This window comes from Lepus europaeus, chromosome 7 (genome assembly GCF_033115175.1).
Source record: "Lepus europaeus isolate LE1 chromosome 7, mLepTim1.pri, whole genome shotgun sequence".
In the NCBI taxonomy this organism is placed as follows: domain Eukaryota; kingdom Metazoa; phylum Chordata; class Mammalia; order Lagomorpha; family Leporidae; genus Lepus; species Lepus europaeus.
The window spans coordinates 118720286-118739418 of NC_084833.1; the positions used below are offsets into that span (position 1 = coordinate 118720286).

General features: G+C 45.0%; 1 protein-coding gene across 4 annotated transcripts in view; it reads right to left on the bottom strand.

The window, feature by feature from the left end:
- Positions 1-18597, bottom strand: part of ARHGAP32 (Rho GTPase activating protein 32) — a 307368-nt gene extending 288771 nt beyond the window's left edge. For 2 of the 4 annotated variants that reach the window (XM_062197342.1, XM_062197341.1), the window contains exon 1: positions 18559-18591. The gene's annotated coding sequence lies outside the window, so the exon portion shown is untranslated. Of the gene's footprint in view, positions 1-18558 lie in introns of all 4 variants that reach the window. The other 2 variants (XM_062197343.1, XM_062197346.1) reach the window with 2 other exon arrangements.
- Between the last annotated feature and the right edge of the window lie 536 nt (positions 18598-19133).

The following is a 19133-nucleotide window of genomic DNA, read 5'->3' on the forward strand; positions in this document are numbered from 1 at the left end:
TCTCTCTCTGCCTCTCCTCCTGTCTCTGTGTAACTCTGACTTTCACATAAATAAATAAATCTTTAAAAAATGATAGTAAAAATAAGCATTAACACGTTTTTTGAAAGCCTAACTAACCTTTTGCCACTCACAAAACCTTTAGCATTAAATCCCTGATTCTTGGGGCGTATGGCATAGCAGTTAACATGCCCACTTCCCATATCAAGAGTTCTGGCTCCTCTCCCAATTCTAGCTTCCTGCTAATGCAGATGAAGACTCAAGTAGTTGGGTTCTTTTTTTTTTTTTTTTTTTTTTTTTTAATTTTTATTTTTGACAGGCAGAGTGGACAGTGAGAGACAGACAGAGAGAAAGGTCTTCCTTTTGCCGTTGGTTCACCCTCCAATGGCCGCCGCGGTAGCGCGCTGCGGCCGGCGCACCACGCTGATCCGATGGCAGGAGCCAGGTGTTTATCCTGGTCTCCCATGGGGTGCAGGGCCCAAGGGCTTGGGCCATCCTCCACTGCACTCCCTGGCCACAGCAGAGAGCTGGCCTGGAAGAGGGGCAACCGGGACAGGATCGGTGCCCCGACCGGGACTAGAACCCGGTGTGCCGGCGCCGCTAGGCGGAGGATTAGCCTATTGAGCCGCGGCGCCGGCCAAGTAGTTGAGTTCTAGTCACCCACGTTGAAGACCGAGAAGAAGAGTTCCCAACTCCCCTGCAGGCACGGGGTAGTGAAACAGCTGATAGATGCTTTTTCTTTTTTTTTTTTTTTTTTTTTTAATATTTATGTTATTTATTTGAAAGAGTCACAGAGAGAGGTTGAAACATACACACACACACACACACGCGCACACAGGTCTTCCATCTGCTTGTTCATTCCCAAATGGCCGCAATGGCAGGAGCTGGGCCGATCCGAGGCCAGGAGCCAGGAGCTTTTTTCCGGGCCTCTCACATGGTTCAGGGGCCCAGGCACTTGGAACATCCTCCACTGCTTTCTCAGGCATATTAGTAGGGAGCTGGATTGGAAGTGGAGCAGCTGGGACTCAGATCAATGCCCATGTGAAATGCCAATGCTGCAGGCCAGAGCTTTAACCCTTTGCACCATCATGCGGGCCCCTCTTTTTCTCTTTCTCTCACTGCCTCTCAAACTACAAAAATAAATTAATTAATCCCTGATTCTCTGAAAGCAACTGAAACACATAAATGTCACCCTCTTCTCTTATTAACAACCTGTTCCTAAATAGGGATGGAGGAGAGACAAATTGAGAATATAAACTACGGGGGCCCAGCACTGTGCTATAGGAGATAAAGCTGTCGCCTGAGTTACAGCATTCTACATGGGCACTAGTTCATGTCCCACATGCTCTACTTCTGATTCAGCTCCCTGCTAATGACCTGGGAAAGCAATAGAAGATGGCCCAAGTGCTTAGGCCCCTGCACTCACGTGGGAGGACTGATGAAGCTCCTGGCTCCTGGCTTCTGGCTTCAGCCTGGCCCAGCCCTGGCCGTTGTGGCCATCTGAGGAGTGAACCAGAGGATGAAAGATCCCTATCTCTTCTTCTCTGGCCCTCTGTCTCTCTAACCCTTTCAAATAAGTAAATAAATGTTTAAAAAGAAGACTATAAGCTATGGAGGCACAAGGAATTTGGCATCTCTCATGTATTCTAATACCAAAAACCATGATGAAGAGCTCAGATTGCTCTTTTCACTAGCTCTTTCCAAGTAAAACCATGACTACTCAAAACTCTCAGAGCAAGATTTCTCAACATGGGTAGGCATTATTGACATTTTTTGACCAGATAATAATTCTTGGTTGTCCTCAAGTAATATTAGAGAATATTATTCTGAATCTAAGAATATGAATCTTTGTCAGCCCATGTTAAGTGCTTAGGAATACCCTCACATTATTTATTAAGTAACACTCAGAAACACACAGGCACTTTAAGGTCAGACTTGAATCTGAATTCTCAATCAATCTACCACCACGCCTTGTAAACCTGGGCAAGTAAACACACTTTTCTGAGGCCCACTTTCCTTCAACACTGATAATACTGCCAAGGGTCATGTGAGATTTAAATAAAGTAACATCTGTGAGGATTAGTGTAAAGTAGACACTAAGAAAAGGAAACGAATTTACATTTAAGTGTCAAAATTTCATCATAACTTTTATGAAAGAAGTATTTCTAACATGTATTGCATATTTTCCTGCCTTAATATAGTCTAACCTTATATAAATGATTGGAAGAGTGAGCATTTCAGAAAAACATTACTGTAATAACTAAATGTAACACTACTGTAGAGAAGAGAGCTATCAAAATGGGGAACACAGAAAAATCAAGCTTTAAGATGACAGATCAACTGATTAAATCTCATAAAAACTGTAACACTTAATAGTGACTAAGTACAACAGTAAATATTTAGGCTAAAAAAATAAAATAAAGGGAGACTGTGTCACAGAAGTTGGGATAGAAAAGATAAACAAGGTAATTGTTTGCAAACACCCAGCACCATAGAAGCCAAACTGTCAACAACAACAACCAAGTACAGTGGTCCTCTGTACCTCTAGATTCTGCCTCCATAAGTTCCACAATGCTCCAATTGAAAAAACTTGAAAAAAAAGTGTCTCCACTGAAAGTGTACAGACTTTCTTTTCCTGTCATTATTCCCCAAACAAAAATACAATATAACAATTATTTACATAGCGACTACAATGTACCATGTATTGGGAGTAATCTAAAGATGATTTAAACTATACTGGAGGATGTACACAGGTTATACCCTACTACTACATCGTTTCAGGTAAGGAACTTAAGCATCTGCAGATTTTGTTATCTGCCAGAGGTCCTGAAACCAAGCCTCCATGAGGGACAACTGTACCAGGAACACTATTTGGGTTAGCAGAGAGAATACACCGAAATAAGCCTAAAAAGAATGGAGTTCTAGTTTCAACCGGCCTACTTGAATGAGAGTATGTTGCTAGGTAAGCCATTTAACCTGGATCTCTTTCCTCTTTAATAAGAAGGGCACAAAACCTACTTTGACACCTCCAACATTGTCAGGTAGACTAAATGATAATGTTCATTTGCAAATGCTCTTAAAGCTACGTGTAGAACATCTGATACTATGAGTCTTGTATAGTCACCACGCATCAGTATAGAGCAGGACTTCCCAATGTATTTCACCTTATGGCACATATGGAAAATGACAGTACTGGTACAGGCACCCTAGGGTAAATAGGCCATGCTGCTGAAACCCAAAACTAATCAGCCTAGAAGTTCTTGACTCTGTCCCTAACAATCCTCTCTGGGGACCAAGAGAATCATTATTTCTGGCCCATCTGTAACACTTTCAGAGCGCTGCCTAGCACACCATTTAGAAAGCTCAAACTAAAATACCATGTCTAATTTGGGGCACTATGAAAAAAGTTAACATTTTCCAAAATCACCCACTCTGGTAAACAGGATCAAATTCAGAGCTTGGCCAGGACAGAAAATACTGCCTTGAAATAAGCCATAGAGACCTATCCTGGTTTCAGGCTTTGGAGGGTCAGGCACATCCATGTCCAGGGGATCAATTCTCACAGGGCCTAAAGAACAGCCCATCTGTAGCCTACATACCCCAGCCTTCATTCTGACCAGGACCTGAGGAATTCCTGCCTGCATCCAGGGTTTGCACAGGTCTCTTGAGTTGGTTTTCACAAGGACAGACAACTCTACCACCAGTATTTACACCCATAGGTCAAGCAATGGTTAAAAAGGGGCTGTCTTAAAGACGTGTAGAGATAAACAGGGTGGAATATCCACATTTGTGCTCATGCAAAATTCCTTACACAAAAAGCCTAGAAAACAGAGGAGGGTCTCAAGTCAGAGGTGAGCTGTCTGTACTTTATCATGTCCTGCGGCTGAAACGAGAGGGCTCTGAATTCTCCAGTTCCCTCTAGGTCATTGTGAACATTTATTTGTAAGGATAGGCAATGGAACATCCTTTATTTTTGGTAGCCTGATTTATAATCTGCAAATTTTTAGGCACATGGCACATGGACCTTCATTTGTATTCAAATCAAAATTCCAGAGAAGAGCCTGAAAAAGGATTTAAAAATCTTGTCTTATAAAGACTAGTTGAAGAAAATTAGTACATTTAGTCTGGAAAGAAAAAAGACTGATAAGAAACTAAAAGAACCAGCCAGATTTCAAGACAGCTAAGGAGCTATCACATGAAAAATAAAACAGATCAGTGTGGTGCTGAAATGCAAGGAGTGCATTCCAATTCAATAGAATGAGGAATTATTCTAACAATTAAGAACTGTCAAAAGAGTTGATCTGTAATGGGAATAACTGAATTTCTGGACACCGAAAACACAGAAGCAGAGAGTGGGTGATCACCTCCCAGGGAAAGTGTAGGAAGAATTCTGCTATTGGAGCAAGTAAACCACCTACTCCCTAGAGGCCTATACTGCAGTACTCAACAATCTGATGATGATACATGCAGAGACCAGGGAATTGAGGCACCAGGCAAAAAGCAAATTTACATCCTAAAGTAATCGATCCCCGTCAGCTTACTCTGGTGTCTTTTGTCTCCTCACAAAAATAAAGGTGAATACCTCCACTCTAAAAAATTAATTATTGAATCAAAGGCTGAAGTAGCCTTGCCTCAAAGGTGTTGTTGTTGTTGTTGTTGTTGTTGTTTCGCTCCCTACCCTCCAGCAAATTGTAACTTTCCCTATGTCTCCCAGTTAGAACCTCTGACTTGTCATTTTCAGGACAAACCTTGTTCCATTCCCACAACAGATCTCTCTGTCATCAACAAATATTTATTAGTAGAGTGCTAGGGATACAGCCATACCTAGACACAGAGCCCTTATGAGTAATTCATGAAAAGGGGGAATATAAACTAAACACACAGGCAAAGAAACTAATAAACTAATACAAAGAAGAGAATGGATGATGTAGAAGACAGAGATGGAAGATGCATGCATGTGGATAAGCATAAAGGCCTCTCAGTAGAGGAGGAAGGCAGCTGTGCGAGATCTGAGAGAAGGCTATTCTAAGCAGAAGTACCAGCAAGCACGGATCACTGAGAAAACAGGAGCCTTCCTTGTTCACAGAGGAAAGGGAGAACATCACCTACTACTCAACCATTAGAATGGGCAAAATCTAACACACTGACAACACTAACAAGCATTTGGAGCAACAGGAACTCCCATTCGTGGCTGGTGGGAATGCAACATGGTACAGGCTCTTGGGAAGGCCGTCTGGCAGTTTCTTACAAAACTAAACTACTCTCACCATTTGATCCTGCAATCATAACCCTTGGTATTTACCCAAAAAGAGTTGAAAAATCACATTCACATAAAAAACCCCCACACAGACATTGGTAGCAGCTTTATTCCTAATTTCCAAAACTTGGAAGTAACCGTGCTGTCCTTCAGCAGGTACAATATATGCAGAAAATGGAATATCTTTAGCACTAGTAAGAAATAAGCTATCGAGCCAGGAAAAAAACAGAGAGAAAAACTCAAATGCAAAGTCCTAAGTGAAAGAAGTTAGTCTGAAATGTTTGAGGTGACAGAGATCTCATTACCTTGATTTTATCACTACAAAACATACACAGGTACTGAAACAGCACTGTACCCATACATGAACAATTATGTGTTAATTATAAATTTAAAAAAACTTTAAAGATGTTAACCTGAAAAGGCTACATTACTGTATGATTCTAACTATATAATATCTGTCAAAGACAAAACTATGGAGACAATAAAAAGATCAGTGGTTGCCACGTATCAGGGAGAGGAAAAGAAATGTGAATCATAGAAAATTTGTAGAGCACTGAAACAACCCTGTGTGTTACAGGTTGAGAACACGTAATCCAAAATTCTAAAATCTGAAATGGTCCTCAAAATGAAATATTTCAGGTCCCGACATGATGCCTTCAAGTAGATAATTCCATCCCTGATCTCGTGTGATAGGTCACAGTCAAACCATAGGCCTAAAACATAAATATATATATGAAACATAAATGAATTTTGTGTTTAGCCTTGGATCCCAACCCCAAGATACCTCATTATTTTTAGGTAAATATTCCAAAATTTAAAAAAAACACAAGTCTCAAAACACTCTGGTCCCAAGTATTCCAGATAAGGATACTCAACCTACACTACAAATGGTAGATACACATCATTAGAAATGTATCCAGATCCACAGATTGTATATCACAGGACACATCCTAATATAATCAATGAGCTTTAAATGGCAATAATGTGCTAACATAGGTTCAACACTCCACTCTGGAAAAGGTTATTCATAATGGGAAAGCTGCGTACGCACAGGGACAGGAGTGTATGGGAAATCTCTGCACCTTCCACTCAGTTCTGCTTAGAACCTAAAAATGAAGTCTAATATAATTAAAAACAACACCACAACAAAGGAATGTGCCTGTGACAGAAGCCCAGTGAACAAAGGAGAAACTAAGGAAAATGAGGTCGGAGAAGAAGCCAGGAGCCAGACATGTATGATAGACATCTTGAACCACATGACTTTTTATTGCTGGGGCTATCCTGGGTACTACAGGATGATTAGCAGCACCCTTGGCCTACACACACCAGTTGCTTCACCTCCCAATTTCTGAAAAACCAAAAATGTCTCCAGACACTCCCAGACCTCCCCTAAGGACAAATTCTCCCCTTGCTGATAAGCACTGGAACAAGACCTCACAGGTGACCCAGACGAAGGTCTTGTTTCCAAAACAAAATGTCAGATTTTAGTTTTAGCAGTACATGTATCAGAAACCCAGGAAGCAGCAGTGATACAATCTGATTAACATCTAACGTTATTTTGGCTCCTGAAAGTGGGAAGGTGGGGGGAAGGACAGAGACTAGAGGCAAGGATGTCTCTGAATGAGGATGGAATGTCTGCTGGCAGTTTTCCAGAAAACAAAGGCAACAATCTCAGCCTAGGTTTTTAAAGGGGGGGTGGGAGGTGGGAAACAGAGACAGTGAGGTTCAATTTACATTATGAAGGTAGGTTTAACATAAAAAAAAAAAAAATCATGGATGACTCCAGGGGTTTGGGCCTGCCCAAGTGGTGGAAAAGGGTGCCACTTACTGATGAGACTTGGGAAAGATGGAAGAAGTGACCAGAGGCAAGAATGAGTCCAGTCCTGCTTTGTTCATGCCACCTTAAAGCTGTCTATTAGACACCCAAGTGGAAGCATGGAGTCAGGTGAGTCTAGAGTTCAAAGGAAAAGAATCAATACTAGATAGGAATTTGAGCTTCATCGGCATATAAATTGATACGTGAACTGATAAAATGGTTGCAATCACCTGAGAACCCAGAGACCTTCCAAACTTTCAAAATGGGCAGGGAGGAAGAAACTGGCATTAAGAATACAGAAAATGAGCATCAGTGACTAACAGGTCAGAGGAAGTAGTCAGCTGATGTGAAACAGTGGTGAAAGGTTAGTAAGATGGACGTTGAACTGACCACTAGCTCTGGCAAGCTAAAGGTCATTGTAGCCCTGACTAAAAGCAACTTCAGTGGAGTCATGGAACAGGAGTCAAATGGGCCAGGCTAAAGAGAGAATCGGGGAGCCGGTGCTGTGGCTCACTTGGCTAATCCTCCGTCTGTGGCGCCACCATCCCATACGGACGCCAGGTTCTAGTCACAGTTGCTCCTCTTCCTGTCCAGTTCTCTGCTGTGGCCCGGGAATGCAGTGGAGGATGGCCCAAGTACTTGGGCCCCTGCACCTGCATGGGAGACCAGGAGGAAGCGCCTGGCTCCTGGCTTCAGATTTACACAGTGCCAGCCGTAGCCGCCATTTGGGGAGTGAACCAACGAAAGGAAGACCTTTCTCTCTGTCTCTCTCTCTGTGTGTCTATAATTCTACCTGTCAAATAAAAAAAAAGAGAGAGAGAGAGAGAGAATCGGGAGGGAGGAAGAATATAGAATACAAACTCCTAAAAATTTCTACTGCAAAAGTCAACAAAGCAACTGGGAGTAGCTGAATGGGATCTTAAGGCAGAGGAGCAGACAGCTTAAGAGGGGACTTGCTTAAGGTACTACTTGCTCGAAAGATAAAATTCCATTGCTCTCTCAACCACCAACAGTCCAAGGCCAGTACGTAACACCGCTCCACAAGATCATACAGGGATCCATTCACCTCTCCCTTCAGGTATCACTCTCACCTGCAAAGTTGAATCATATACCCCGGCACTGTGTTAACAGCCTACATTCTGTAGGCAAAAAAAGAAAATATAAAGTGGCTTCTGTTCACACACACCACTTCTGTTCACATCCAGATAGCCAGAATTTAGTCATGTGGTCACAATGAGCTACAAGATAGAGGCTTTTTTTTTTTTTTTTTTTTTTTTTTGAAGACTTATTTATCTTAAAGCAGAGAGATCTGGTTTACTTCCCAAATTTCTGCAACAGCTGGAATTGGTTGAAACCAGGAGCCTGGAACTCTATCTGGGCTTCCCAAATGACAGGGACCCATCTAGTTGGGCCATCATCTGCTGCATTCTTGGGTGCTTTAGTGGGAAGCTGGGTCAGAAGCTGAGCAACCAGGACCCAAACTGGCACTCATATGGGATGCGGATGTCCCAAGTGTTGGCTTAACATGCTGCACCACAGTGCCTGTCCTGCCTGTGACTTTTTAATAGTAGTAAGACCTACAGATTTCGTCTGGGCATGTGATCGTCCCGGCAGAGACTGCTGATTTCATAGAAGTAGAGAGCAGAATAGTATACATCAGCGGCTAGGAAGGGCAGAGGATTGGGGAGATGGAGGAGAGTTGTATAATAGGTACCAAAACACAGTTTGATAAGAGGAATAAGTTCTAGTGTTCTACAGCACTGTAGGATGACAATAGTTTACAAACTCTTTATTTCATAAAGACTGGGAAGAATGGAGTTCAAAAGCTCCCAACAAAAAGAAATGTTTAAAAAGATGGAAATGCTGCAGCGCCGGCACCCCGCGGTTCTAGTCCGGGTTGGGGCTCCGGATTCTGTCCCGGTTGCTCCTCTTCCAGTCCAGCTCTCTGCTGTGGCCCGGGAGTGCAGTGGAGGACGGCCCAGGTCCTTGGGCCCTGCACCCGCATGGGAGACCAGGAGAAGCACTGGCTCCTGGCTTCGAATCGGCGCAGTGCGCTGGCCACAACACACCGGCCATAGCGGCCACTTGTGGGGTCAACCAATGGCAAAAGGAAGACCTTTCTCTCTGTCTCTCTCTCACTGTCTAACTCTGCCTGTCAAAAAAAAAAAAAAAAAAAAAAAAAGGATGGAAATGATAATCACCCTGATTTGGTTGTAACACGTGTGTGTGTGTATGTTTGTGTATAAAATTTTCACAATATGCCACCCATAAATATCTACAATTATGCGTCAATTTTTAAAAAAATAAAAAGAACGGACCGGCATTAGGCATAACAGTTAAGATGCCACTTGAGATGTCCACATCCCATGCAGGAGTACCTGGATTCCATACACAGCTCCACTTCAAATTCCAGCTTCCTGTTAATATTAATGTACACCTTAGGAGATACCAGGTGATCGCTCAAGTACTTGGGTCCTTGGAGTCGGCACTGTGACACAGCAGGTTATGCTGCCATCTATAACACCAGCATCCCGTGTGGGCACCAGCTCAAGTCTCAACTGCTCCACTTCCAATCCAACTCCCAGCTAATGTGCCTGGGAAAGCAGTGGAAGTTGTCCCAATTGCTTGGGCCGTGGTACCCACATGGAAGACCCAGATAGAGTTCTAGGCTCCTGGCTCCTGACTTCAGCCTGGCCCAGCCTTGGCTACTGCAGCCATCTAGGGAGTGAACCAGTATATGGTTTGTCTCTGCCTCTCCCTCTTTCAATGTAACTCTTTCAATTAAATTACATAAATCTTTAAAAAAAAAAAAGAAGAAAAAAAAAAGTACTTAGGTTGCTGCTACCCATGAGGAAGACCTGGATTGATTTCCTGGCTGCTGGTTTCAGCCCAGCCCTGGCTAATGCAAGCTCTGGCTAGTGATTCACCTGGGGAGTAAATCAGTGAGTAGGAGATCTCTCTATCTGTGAGAGAGTGAGTGAGAGAGAGAGCGAGAGAGTCTGCCTTTCAAACAAAATAAATTTTTTCAATAAAGCTGCTGTCTTGAGGCAGAAGTTCTCAAAAAAAAAAAAAAAAAGCCATCACAGAGAATGGAATTTGGTGGACAGTTATTACTGCTATAAGTAATATAAAGCATGTGTGTGTCTACTGAAAGAGATGATTCCGTGAAGAGATTAACAATTTAGTTTTTAAAATACTTATTTATTTAAAATCAGAGTTGCACAAAGAGAGAAGAGACAGAGAGAGAGAGAGATCTTCCATCTGCCGGTTCACTCCCCAAATGGCCACAATGGGTGGGGCTGGGCCAGGCTGAAGCCAGGAGCCAGGAGCTTCTTCAGGATCTCCCACAAGAGTGCAGGGACCCAAGCACTTGGGCCATCTTCCACTGCTTTCCCAGACACATTAGCAGGACACTGCATTGGAAGTGGAGCAGCCAGGTCTCGAACCAGCGCTCCTATGGGATGCCAGCGTCGCAGGCAGCGGCATTACCCACTACGTCACAACACCAGCCCCTGGATTAATAATTTAAGAAAATAATAGCAGAAGTAAAGCCTTTAGAAGGCAAGCAAGACTGAGGTACAGGGCACCAATTTATTGCTTCCAAGTACGGGGTCACTTCAGTCTCTTGTCACTTCATACATATTTACTTTCCAGAAGAGAAGCTGTCCCTCTGAATGCATTTCTAGTAAATTCAAGTAACCCTTTCCTTCCAGCTCGTAAGTCAAGCAATTTACATGGAACCCGTGTAAAAATCTGGCCTTGACTGAGTTCTCATCTGCTGCTGTCTACTGACAGGTTTGGTTAAAAGTTGCTGCTTTTCTGTAACAAAAAAAAAAGAGAGAGAGAGAGAGAGAGAGCTTCCGATCTAGAGAAGCTCATTGTACACGTTTTCAGTGTTCAAGGTCACAGCACATCTGTTACCTTTCCAACAGTACATCCCAATTCCTCAACCTGCCAGTTCATCCCTCTATCTCGTTGCCTACCAGTATATATATTCTCATAATACAGTTTATCTTCCCAATCAAATGAATACCTTCTAAGGGCAGAGAGTCAATGACACCTTCCTTCATATTTTCCACTACATGTAGCTCCATGGAAAAACATGCATGAATGTACTCAAAGGATACTTTTTTCACTAATATAATAAATGTGGGGCCAGTACTGTGGCCAACAGATGGAAGACTTCTCTCTCTGTTTCTCCCTCTCACTGTAACTCTACCTGTCAAATAAATAAATAAAATCTAAAAAAAAAAAAAAAAAGACTGTGACTCCAGGTTCAAAACTCCTCTCCCTGTTACTTCACTTCTTGATCAACATACTGTGTAATTACTGAACTTCACATATGTCCTTCAAAACTACTAAAAATGTTACTCATCTTAGGGGCCAGCACTGTGGCATAGAGGGTAAAGCCTCTGCCTGCAGTGCCGGTATCCCATATGGGTGCCGGTTCTAGTCCTGGCTGCTCCACTTCCAATCCAGCTCTCTGCTATGGCCTGGGACAGCAGTAGAAGATGGCCCAAGTTCCTGGGCCCCTGCACCTGAGTGGGAGACCCGGAAGAAGCTCCTGGTTCCCAGCTTTGGATCCACGCAGCTCCAGCCATTGTGGCCAACTGAGGAGTGAACCATCGGATGGAAGACCCCCCCCCCCCTGCCTCTCTTTTTCTCTCTGTGTAACTCTTTCAAATAAGTAAATAAATCTTTAAAAAATAAAAAGAATCCTTTGACCACCTCTGTCTCCAATAAAAGAACAGCAATTCCTGTTCCCATCCTTCACGTGAGGAAATGATAACAGTACAGCCTACTCAAGGTCACAAGGCTGAACTCCAGATAGCAAAGATTTTACTACTTCAGGGGAAGTGGAGGGAATATCTAACTACTTTGGAATTATCTCCCAGAGCACAGTGCCTACCTTTGTGAGTACATCATAACATTCCCGTAATGGACAGGTCAGATACATGTTCCCTCTCACTACTTTCCATCTCCATAACCGCCAGTATTAACATAGTTTGCAATACTTGTTATAAAATAAGCTAGTAAATATACAAATTTTCTCTGAAAACCAGAATTTTAGTTCCACTATTGAATATTCTAGTCCATGTTTTTCTCTTGAGAAATTAAATCAGATACCCTACTTCTCACTTCCTTTTAGTTGTCTTAAAACAATCTCCTTTAACCACCAGGGAAGGCCCCCTTGTCCAGCCACACTGTGGTCAGTGTGTATGTTATCAAATCCTTACTTTTTACTTCTTTTGGGAATATTCCTGCTCAACCGTAATCTCTCCAGAGAGGAAATCCCTGGTTTTGTTTTTTCAACGTGAAAAGACAACAGTTGACAGCATTTCTTTAGGCCTCCAGGTTTTCAGGGGTGCTGCAGCTAGAACCGGCAGTCTTCCAGGGCCCTCCGCCCCCACCCCTCTGTTCCACAAGCACGCTGTGGGAACGCAATGTCCAGCCGTATCTCCCTGGGACCATCCTCCCACAGTTACGCATCATCCAAGGCCATGAAATTGAACAATCTGTAGGACTCCAAGAGCCACAATGACCCACTTCTGTTTTAACTCAGTCAGAACAATGGCCTTTTTTATTTGCTCACTCTTCATTCAGGATTATCATTAAATAAACCAGCATTTGAAGTTGAGAAGCACATCAGACTTCTCAATTGTCAGATAATTTATACAAAATGATTGAAAAAATGGTCTTAAAATTGAAGTCTCTAGATAATAAACTGGGTCTATCTTCAGGGAAAAAGAAACTTAATATTGTTTTAACTCTGGAGAGGATGTTACAGAGATAATAATGCAAATCACAAGGAAGACTTGGACTATAAGATACACATAGGGGAAGTTATCCAATCCTGACCTAAATACAACGGGTTTTTCTCACAAAACAAGAAACAAACAAAAAAATAGAAACAGAATTTAAAACCAACTTGCAAACATAAAAACATTACCAGGAAATGCATCAGGAACCAGGAACTGTGAAAACTAGAGCAGAAGGATCTTCCCACCCGTTCTTAATTATCAAAAATAAAGAGGTGTTTCATAAAACTGCAGTGTAACAGCTTAGAAATTTCTCCAGTTATTCCAATTGTCAGCTGATAACTAATGGCTTCACTAAAGGAGAAAATTCCATAACAAGTAGCAATCACGCAGGAGAATAAGTATAGTCTGGGACTATTCTTATACTTATTCGCTTTGACCTATATTGGAATGCCTGGGTTCAACTCCCAGCTCCATTCTCAGCTCTAGCTCCCTGCTAATGCAGCCCTTGAGAAGCAGCGGTGACGACGACGGCTCAGGGAACTGGGTTAACTGCCACCCACGTGGAGGCCCTGGTGTCAGTCCCAGCATTCAGCCTCAGCCCTCAGTCCAGAGTTGCAAACACTCATGGAGTGAACCAGAGCATGGGGGGAAGCACGCTCATTCACTCACTGGCTCACTCGCATTCTCACTCGCTCGTGCTCTCTCTCTACCTCTCAAACAAATAAATAAATACAGCATATTTTTAAGACTAAAATTGATCATCATTATCCATCATTTACTGAAAGCTAATGATATGCCAGATATTAGGCTAAGCCTGGGCATTTATCATTTCATTTAATCCTCATTCCAACTCTCTAAGGTAGACGCTACTCTCATTCCCTGGTGACAAAGCACTGAGGCATCAAGATGTTAAGTTTATCCAGAATCAAAGTTTGTAAATATCATGGCTGACATCTGAATCTAAGTGTATCTGGTTTCAAAGTATTTTCATATTTTTCCAAAGGTCTTAACCTTATAATGCTATGGAAGAAAATAAAATTTTTGTTAATTAAAGCAAAAAATATCAAATTCTAAATCAGAGGTTGGCAAGCCTTCTTTATAAAGGGCCAGATAATAAATATGTTATGCTTTGCAGCCATAATGACTCGCTCAGAAAGCATTCAACTCCACTACTGTACTATTGTCAAAGCAGCCCTCAACAACAAAAAATTGACTGTGTTCCAATTAAACTTTAAGGGACACAAACATCTGAATCTCACATGCTTTGTACTAAGCCCAAAATATTGTTTTTTTTTTTTTCCAACCATTTAAAATTTTGGTGAAGTAGGGAATATCACTATGTTCTTAGAATTCTATCTACAGGGAGCCAGTGCTGTGGTATAGTAGGCTAGGCCTCCACTTGAGGCACCGGCATCCCATGTGGGCGCCAGTTTGTGTCCCAGATACTCCTCTTCCAATTGGCTCTCTGCTATGGCCAGGGAAAGCAGTAGAGGATGACCCAGGTGCTTGGACCCCTAACACCGTATGGGAGATCCAGAAGAAGCTCCTGGCTCCTGGCTTCAGGTCAGCTCAGCTCCAGTTGTTGTGGCCATTTGGGGAGTGAACCAGCAAGGCGAATCAGCAGATGGAATACCTTTCTCTCTGTCTCTCCCTCTCTCTCTCTCTAGCTCTACCTCTCAAATTATAAATAAATAAATCTTTTAAAAAAAATTGTATCTACAAATCACACTGAATTTGTTAAAAATTAATTAAAAATTAAAATATAAAAATTCAAAAATAATTATTGGCTCCTGAGCTACAGATCGGATATGACCAACAGGCTGTATTTAGCCAACTTCTATCCTAAATAATACACACAAATATCAAATATTTTTGGCTAAAAAATTCTCACAATCCTACCATTTATTTTTTTTTAAGATTTATTTTATTTATTTGAAAGACAGAGTTATAGAGAGAGGTAGAGACAGAGAGAAAGGTCTTCCATCCGCTGGTTCACTCTCCAGATGGCCGCAATGGCCAGAATTGCGCCGATCTGATGCCAGGAACTGGGAGCTTCTTCCAGGTCTCCCACATGGGTGCAGGGGCCCAAGGACTTGGGCCATCTTCTACTGCTATCCCAGGCCATAGCAGAGAGCTGGATCGGAAGAGGAGCAGCTGGGACTAGAACCGGCACCCATGTGGGATGCCGGCACTTCAGGCCAGGGCTTTAACCCACTGCACCACAACGCCGGTCCCACAATCCTACCATTTAACCACCTCTAGTATTTTAAACTGATACTTTAAAGAAGCTCCAATTGTTAATAAACTTCATCTTTCCCAGAATAATTGAAAATTCCAACTATTGTAGAACTGTAAATACTACTGTGGATTTCCTAAAGAGTGAGATGGAAGGGGCCGGCACTGTGGCACAGAGAATTAAAGCCCTGGCCTGCAGTGCTGGCATCACATATGAGCACTGGTTCAAATCCCAGCTGCTCCACTTCTGATCCAGCTCCCTGCTTATGTGCTTGGGAAAGCAGCAAAGGATGGCCCAAATCCTTGGACCCTGCACCCACCTGGGAGACCTGGAAGAAGCTCCCGGCTTTGGATTGGCTCAGCTTTGGCCACTGCGGCCACTGCAGCCACTGAGGTCATTTGAGGAGTGAACCAGTGGGTGGAAGACCTCTCTCTTTTTAACTCTGTCTTTCAAATAAATAAATGTATAAAAAAAAAAGGAAAACTGAGATGGAATCACAAAATCTTGGAACCAGTAAAAAACATTTTTAAATGCCACCTACATGTGCCCAGTCAATCTGTCAAGTGAAATAGGTTTGTAGCCGGTGCCGCGGCTCACTAGGCTAATCCTCTGCCTTGCGGTGCCGGCACACCAGGTTCTAGCCCCGGTCGGGGCATCGATCCTGTCCCGGTTGCCCCTCTTCCAGGCCAGCTCTCTGCTGTGGCCCGGGAGTGCAATGGAGGATGGCCCAAGTGCTTGGGCCCTGCACCCCGTTTGAGACCAGGAGAAGCACCTGGCTCCTGCCATCGGATCAGCGCGGTGCGCCGGCTGCAGCGCGCCTACCGCGGTGGCCATTGGAGGGTGAACCAACGGCAAAAGGAAGACCTTTCTCTCTGTCTCTCTCTCACTGTCCACTCTGCCTGTCAAAAAGAAAAAAAAAAAGAAAAGAAATAGGTTTGTAATTAATACTAAGTTTATATGTAACAACAGTAATACCACATGTATATAAAAACATTATACAACGCATTTTCACAGATTTTCTTCCATCTGATCCTTCGAAATGACTCTAGGAAAGACTACACAAATCTTCTCAGCCTTATTTTGTAAATACGAGAAACTAAGCTCAGTCACAAAGATAACCTGCCCAGGGAAGGTACAACACCACACGGCTGTTAAGAAATAGAACTGCAACGGTGACCCAACTCCGAGTCCTTGCTGTCTCTTGACTGCTTCCTTGGACATCAGATTTCACATTCATAGATTAAACCCTAAAGAGTCTCGAGGATACTAGTCTTAGCCTTTAAAAATACAGCTGTGCTTAGCTCATCTTTCTTTTGCTACCATCATCCAACAAAGAAAACAGTTGCCAGTCCTTGACATTTATTATATGCATCTACCGTCAACAGTGATTCTATATATGCTGTGCTGATAATACACCCAGGGCAGCTTGGGAAGGGAAATCACTGTTGAAAAAAAAAATCATCTCAAGACAGAGAACAAGCAATAATAATAAAAAACATGCTTTATACAGCACCAAAGAGAGATGGAAGGAGAGAGAGAAACACAGGAGAGAAAAAGAGTGAAGACGAATGTACTGCCATTGAAGTTGCAGCTCAAATGCAGAAAAGGATCTGGTGGCTGGAAAATGATAGGGGGCTGGGAAAAGGAAATAAAGCGAACATAACTACTGGAATTCAAATCAACATCAAAGGCTCTAATAACAGTTGAGCCTGCCTTGCTGGTTCTTAGTCTCTCCCTAGAAAACAAAACAGTTATATAACCAAAGGAGCTTCTGCCAGCTAACGTTTCCTCTCTGTCCCACTTACGTCTTTTCTCCCCCACTACTGCACAGGACACCTGTCCCCCTTCATCCCACCCCACCCCCCTCCACCCTGCAATGTGCACGATCCTACAGCAAACTGGGCTTCCACCCTAGCTGTGCCTGGACAAGTCTCTGTCCAAAGTGCTGCTTTACTTCAGGTCTGCTATAAGGACCACGGTACAAAGATAACTAACTTAAGCAACCTCACACCACTTACCAACCTCACACCACTGTAGATGCTCTACAGAGCATCCCCACATACCCAATTTTAGGTATGAATCAGACCGCAGACATTCCTGAAAATGGAAATGACACATCCTAATACCTCATCCTCACAAATAACCCTATTAAAAAGAATACACACTAATAAACACTTGGAAAACTTTGAGGATGTGTCGTAGAAGCAATTACACCTTCTATTTCCTTCGCGCTCAAGTCCAAGGGACGAATGTCAATCCAAGTTAAGCGAATTTCTCCAACACGGACAAATATATTAATGAATCACATCGTCACTACCCAAAAATACTGCAACAAGAAATCCAATTACCGAAATCAAACTAGTCCATTTTGTGGACTCTAAGAGCCACTGTACCCCAGTACCATTTGCTTTTTCTTCCTCCACTAGAAATACAAACACAAGCAATGTTTACAAAAGCAAGCAATGTATCAGAAAAGGGATTCCCATTCAGACTAACTTAAAAGGTCTAAACCTGTGCCAAATAAAACTCTGAAAGAATGGAAAATAAAAAGAGATGCTGACAACAATGCCACGGCCCAGCTGCCAGCTATCCATGTAGCATCATGCAGTGCCCGGAGCATTTTAAACGCCCGTTGTAATTCTGCATACGGATCAAAAATCGTAATTATCCAAATTCTGTTTCCTAAAGGCTAACTACTAAACTCCAACCCAAGCATCCTGCCCTAGGTCTCCTGTTCGCCTCTACCTTCTTTGGCCTTTCACAGCAAAAGGTGAACGTATAAAGGGTCCCGCAGTCTAAACATTAAGAAATCAGGTACGACTTTCCCTAGTTCCTTGTCTGCTCTGCACCAAGATCCTCAACATCAATATTTACTCAAGTCAACTACATGAAAGGGACAGGACACGGAGGTGGTAAAGACAGCGGAGGGGAAAATGGCACTAAGTCGCCGCTATCGTCCAACTTCGTCCCATTACAGAGACGCGAGGCAAACTCCACGGGAGTCCCGGGGCGGCAGAGGCATCGGGCTCGGCTGCCCTTACCGCCCCGGGGGGCGGGCCCGCGCGGCCGCCGCGGACACCCAGGGAAACGCTCGCCGCGGCTCCCGGGGGAGCGCCGGGTCCCCGGAGGCCCCCGCGGGGCCATTCCCGGGCAGTCGCAGCTGCGGCCTGACTTCAGCCTGGGGCTGGGAGCGCTGCAGCAGGCCAGGAATCCGTCCCGACGCCTGGATCGCCGAGGCCGTGGGGCACGCGGGACACGGCGGGCCCGCAGCACCGGCCGCCCCGGGGAGGCCGGCGACCCGAGTCCGGAGGGAGGGAAGTACGGGGGAAGCCCGAGAGGGTTCCCCCCGGGAACGTTCGGCCCGGAACCTTCACTTCACCAAGAATTTCTTCCAAAAAAAAAAATAAATAAGAGCGAGGCCCCCGCAGCCTTCCCCGCGGCGCCTGCCCACGTCACCGGCGCCCCTGGCCCTCCCGCGCGCCCGCCTTACCGAGCCCCGCGGCCCCGCCGCGCCGCCGCGGCGTCGCTGCGCCCCGATCGCCGCTCCGTGTCTGCCCTCCGCGGGCCGGGCCCGACGCCCTCCGCCCGCCGCCGCCGCCGAGCCTAGCGCCTGGCCGCCGAGGGCCGCCGCGGGGGCTCGGCCGGGCGCCCCCCACGCCAGCGCCTCATGCCGCCTCGCCGCCCCGTCAGGACCGGGGGCGCCGGGGCCCGGGCCGCGGCCTCAGGTCCCCGCCTCCGGCACGCAGCGCGCCTGCCCTCCCGCGGCAGAGTCGGGCCCCCCGGGGCCGCCGATCTTCGGGCTCCGGAGCCCCCTCAGCCCCGACGCCTCCGGGCCGCCCCCGCAGCGCCCCCGCCCCGCTGGCCGGCGCGCGCGCCCGCCGGAGCCCGCCGCCCGCCCTGCCTCCGCCTCCCCAGCTCCGCCTCCTCCTGCACCCGCGACGCCCGCAGCGGGGAGAAGAGGCGCGCGGCCGCGGCCGCGGGCGCGAGCACGCGCCGAGGGGGGCGGGGGCGCGCGGAGGCCTCGCCTGCCGTTGTCCCGGGAGCGCACGTGCGCTGCGGTGGGGC